This window comes from Acipenser ruthenus, chromosome 18 (assembly GCF_902713425.1).
Source record: "Acipenser ruthenus chromosome 18, fAciRut3.2 maternal haplotype, whole genome shotgun sequence".
Taxonomy (NCBI): Eukaryota; Metazoa; Chordata; class Actinopteri; order Acipenseriformes; family Acipenseridae; genus Acipenser; species Acipenser ruthenus.
Genome location: NC_081206.1, coordinates 7,533,393 through 7,539,359, shown reverse-complemented (window position 1 = coordinate 7,539,359; position 5,967 = coordinate 7,533,393).

Below are 5,967 nucleotides of genomic sequence, written 5' to 3'. Positions count from 1 at the left end.
GGGATTTAGTCGTTACAACATCTTTTCATGTTTGAAAAAACAAACATGTAATAATAAAAACAAAACTTCATGTTAAATGTCATTGTAAACTTCATTCTGGACTCAGTCACCAGCGCAAAAACTGAAATGGCCTGACATCGAACACAAAAGGTACCTGTTCTTATCTTGTTAACTTATCTGAGTTTTAACACCAGTATGTGCTGGTATTTCTGTAGGACAGATTGCTTTACGTACCTCAAAGCAGAAAACAGAGAGGCTCATTTAACTTGGTGGTGTTCTTTTATTAGAAAACAAAACAAAGAAACAAAAAGTACCAAGAGTCGAAATGAAACCCGGTATTCATTTAATTTAATGTTGAAATTTCATGTTGACAGAATGCCTGCCGCTCCACCTAAAACATCCCAAAACAAATCCAGCAGCCATTTAGTAGACGCACGCATTAGGTTCATCTGCTTAAGGATCGTTTTTACTATTGTTTGTTTAAGACAAATAATTTTCATTTACAAAATATATAAATATATATTTGGCTGCCCACCCTAGAATCAAATTATATTTCCAGTGCTCCCCAAGGCACAAAAGAGCAAAATGAAGTAGGAGGCTGTATTTTCAACCAAGGGGAATTCTTTGAAATACACAAACGACACACAAACAGATGACATAGAATAACGCTTAAGACTAGTACCCTAACTCTGCAGTGCTTTGTATATATGTCCTAAAATAGTCATTATAAAACATGCAAGCACATTTTAAGTTAAGATTTGACTAATTGTGTTAGTTGCTAGGAAGCAGTTTAAAAACGATTGCAAGATTTGTGAATAGAATGGAAAACATCCCCTGCTTCTTTTCCTTTAATGAGCAATTTATTTTTTAAATGTATTGCTTTTTCTTAAATTTCAAAGAAACCCCTACTCAGATACATTGAATAATGTACGCAGTATTACTGCAGTAAACCTCGGATATTATGAAGAGATACATCACAGTATTACTGCATAGCTTATTGTGTTCAGTACATACAGTATTTTAACATGGTTGCTTCAAAAACCACACAAGCAAATTGTACTTTACATGCACACTTTGACTAAAACTGACAGCTCCTCTTAATACATTATAGTGGTTTATATTTAATATAGCATTGCACATTCTGTCTTAATGAGGTCCAGCTTTGCACATTTAAAATAAAAAGAATTTCATTCTTATCCGAAAAGAAACAATAAAAAAATAGTCTTTTAAAACTGTGATGTTAACATAATTGTGTATTAAAATGTCATCTATTCTGCAACATTTTTTTTGCTTCTATTTCAAGGACAAATATGTGAATTCAAATAATTGAATATACTGTTTTATGCAAGGTTTACAGTGGAAGACCAGTAGATGATAATGCCTCCACACAATGCTGAGTGTCTTGCTTTTTGCAAGTTCTAAATCATACAGCAATCATTTCAGAAATGGATAGGGTAAATCACATCACCTTCAGTTTAGTAAAGTACCTGATCAATATTATATGCTTTTATACAACAACCAGACACTGCTCTCCCATTGTTTTCTATGGAGGTCACCCATTCTGTTATCACTCAAGTAATGGAATGGCAAATAAGGCCCGGCTGAAAAGATGACACTGATTAACGACTGTTTTAAAACTACTGATAAAAAAGTTTCACATGGACACTCGAACCATGCTCTCAGAATGTCAGCAAAGGTTAATAGTTCATTTATTGACTCAGGAGCGCCATTATTACCTCGTCACATGACACAGCAATCCCATGATCCCTTAATTAGTTGTACATGGTTGTTACAACTAATGCAGTGAGCTTACCATAAACAACCCTTTATGCAGTCCTATGCGTGGTTTTCAACTGTGATAATTAATAAGGCAATGACTAAATAAATGACAGGTGACACTGCTTCTCTCACACACAGAGAGCAACTTCATTTTCATTGACTTGGGATAGCAGTATTTTTAATCAGCAGTGTAGTCGTCCTGTTTTAGGATAAATGCGTGTCTGTCAATGTTTATTGACGTTTAGCAACGAAACTGTAGGTTATGGTTTGTGCTGCATTTTCAGTTATTTTTCTGCAGCAATTATAAGTTTTATGCAGCTGTACATTTACAAAAAAAAATATTGTAAACTGGCAAACTTACAGAATGTAAAATAGAAAGTCATGGTTATGCTGCTTCATTTATACAGAATTTGAAGGATTCTTTTTCAACAGTGCAGAGTATGTATTGTAAGCACCCTTTGGACTGCATTAACTGCTTGCAGTGTGCAAGTATAGTACAATGCCTGTGAACCTCTCAAACAGCTCTACTCTAAGAATGAAAGTATAAATTTAACTTCACAACAAGTGCATTTATGACTTGCGTTCCGGTGGTCAGAATTGCATAGCAATTGCATGAAAGTCAAACTAGTATTAGGCAATATACTATACATCTAGAGAAGGTTGTATTTAACCCTTATTGTGTAGCTGTGTCAAAGTAACCTTATAAATAAACACAGTTGTATTTATTTATTCATATAAATTCATTTTAAATACAATTCCACTTTATATTTCTAAATGAGTATATAAATTATTTACTGTATATAGAAATGAATATCTGAAATATGTCTTGAAACATTAATTTTTTTGACACCATAATATAAAATTAATGTATAGAATACATTCTAGAATCCACCCCCCCAAAAAAGAATCTGATATATAATTACATACCGTATATTTTAGAATGTTCAATATTTCCTGTTTAACAAGGTCTTGGTTCTTCGGACACTATATCAGTGTTGCTATTTATAATAATTCATAGTTAATCTGGCTGTGTTATTACTTCATTCTATTAGACACAATCACTGACTTACAAAGAAGACACAAATGTGTTACATTAAAGTATGTATTATTTCTGTTAAAAAAATATTTGTTTTAATAAATAACAATTGAAGCTCATCACACCCTGGTCTTGTGTCTTAGGTTGCCCGCGGTGTGCTGGGATAAGTTTTCTATCCACAAATCTCATAGTTTCAGAAGAAACTATCAGTCATTGTAAGTGTGAACAAAAACAGCTTTGTGCTTGTATTAGTTCAAAAATAGGCTTTCACACATACACACCCATTACAGAGACTCTTGAGATTAGTAACACTAGTTTATGGATTGATTAAAGGTGGTTATGTATATTTAACCATGTAATAATACAGTTGTAACATGTTTATAACAAGTGTTCTGAAGTGTCATTATGTATAATAATAATCTGTTAATAGCATGATGTTTATAGATTTTAATGTATAATCACTTACAATGCATCCCTACACTAAAGTGTTGTGGTATGTTCTCCCAGATAGCCGAAAAACTCATTAAAGATAATTATTTATATTTTGTTGTTTTATATTTTGAAGATCTGCATGCAACCCATGCTTTCTGCGTGCAAAATGGAATCCTTATTTATTGGGGGTTCTGTAAAGAACTCTTTTGAACTCCAGAGTGTTCTATAACTGGGTTCCAAATTAGATGCTTCATAATGGAACACCTAATTGGGTTCCAAATGTAAAGCATTTGAATACAGTTTAATAGTTCTTGTCAGTTTTATTTTCAGAAGAATTACTAATAAGTAATGAAATTGTAATATTAATCTTGAGCTTATATTCTTGATTTTAAACCTGAAATGGCTTGTTGGTCATTTTTGTCCTCTTTTTCAAACCTCGCTGCCTTCCAATGCATTCTATTAAAACCGATTGGAATGGTATTAGGAGAAGGCAAGCAATACACTCAGAACTGCTTGTCATTTATGTGTTTTTTAGGATAAAACTCTTTCTGTGATTGCAAAAGAATTTGTTTCCAGTATTTCAGATCCAATTGGCAGGTGTTATGAATTCTGATATTACTGTAATGCGATTCAGAGCCACTGAGAATGCTAAACGAGACTGTGACTTGCTTGCTGATCTGACTTTCAATTTTAAACGGAGTTTCTTCTTTTCATCAAGTTTTCCACATGAAAAAAAAAATCTTTTACTGGCTGAATGAAAGTCACCCCGCAGTTCAATTTCATTTTTTGAGGAAACATACTGGTATACAGTTCTGAGACTTGAAAGCTTATCATTCTTACAATTTTTTAAGATGAGAAGCACTTCTTCAATGTATTTTTTACAAAAAGAAAATATTTTTCTCAGATTTATTTGTGAACTGTATGCATTTCTTACCAGATTATGAAAACGCATTCATGAGATGTTCAAATTTTAACTAATAGCTGAAAAATCAGAGCTCAATAGCACCAGAATTATATATGAATATCTGGTACCACTTCACATGAAGTGTCGCTAATTACCATGTATTTACATAGTAGTTAGTTAGTAAATACATGTGTACTTTGCGCATAATTTCAGTGTTATTTTGCATAGTTACAATGTACTTAATGTGTAAATCTTTTTGCACAATATATGTAAGTACACAATTATATCAGATAAGGGTTAGGGTTAGGATTATACTGTGCAAAGAGATTTACACATTAAGTACATTGTAACTATGCATAATGAGATTGTAATTATGTGTAAGTACACATGTATTTACTAAGTAACTACTATGTAAATACACAGCAGAGACACAATGTAAAATGTTACCGAATATCTTATAAATAAATTGGCTTTTCTGTTACACAGATGTTTTCAAATGACAATAAAAGTATAACGATTATTACAGCAGTAAAACTTGACTCTGGACATATTTTCTTTTTTTAAGAAAGACTATTCTGAAGACCCTGTGTGGTGTTGTAGTTGTTGTTTAGAATTTTAACAACATTAATCAAATGTGCTCTGCCAGTGAACCATGTTACAGCATAACAGTAACATGAATGTGAAAGTCAGTCGATTTTAAACCAGAAAGCCATGTCCACGTGCAGCTAAGAAGCATAAAAGGGGCATTTACAGGAAACGTTGTTGCATTCCCATCTGTTTTTTGTTCATTTTCAACATTTCAGCAACCATTTCCAGAAAGTGTGGGCCCAGGACTTGCCTTATTTAAAAAGTACATTGAATTTCCCAACTGAAAAGCTGCGATGAATTGTCTGTAAATAAATATCATATTTCACACAATGACATCTATATTAAAACAAGAAGGTGGGATTCAATCTACTATTCATGGACATACAGTCGGTGTATATCATGGTCGTCAACCTTTTCATCATGCTGATATCTTGAATTTGGTATTAACAATCGTGGCAATGGGGGGGGGGGGAGTTACTGACATACTGTTATATTAAGGGTTTCTCTAGCACAAGAGTCTGCTGTAATACCAGTATATTACCCTCCGGCAATAAAAACACAGTAGATTTGGAAAACAATATTTCACCTATAGAGTAGCGCACTGGTACCCATATTCTACTGCAATGGAATACCTCATACCTGTATGATATCATTTATGTTACTATGGAATTATCACTGTGGTATATTATCAGCTGTTCACAGCACTGATACACTGGCTATCCATAATGTTTGTCTACTTGCTGCATCGCCATTGTATTGCCACCACATTGAAGATCACTTAGTAGATGCTATATGTCTCTGCAACACATAACAGCTGTGAGGAATGGGTTAAACCAACATATGCTTGCTAATGAAAACAGTTTAAAGTAACATTGCATGTGCTATAAGCTGTTTTCAGAATTTCACATCAATTTACAAGAACCCATTCTGCTAGTTTTTTCTAATGAAATAGCCCAAGATGTGCTTCTTAATTATGTCATTCTGTTTTGCGCACACACACGCACACACACACACACACACACACACACACACACACACACACACACACAATATGAATATAATTATGAGTCCAAAAGAACGATGGAAAAGCATGGTCCAAAAATAAACACAACATTATGCCATCATTTCCTTATTATGTCCATAATAAACTAAACTTCAAAACTTTTCATTTTTGCCTTGATTAAATCACATTTCTGGTACTACCATGACCATTACTATGGCAACGCCA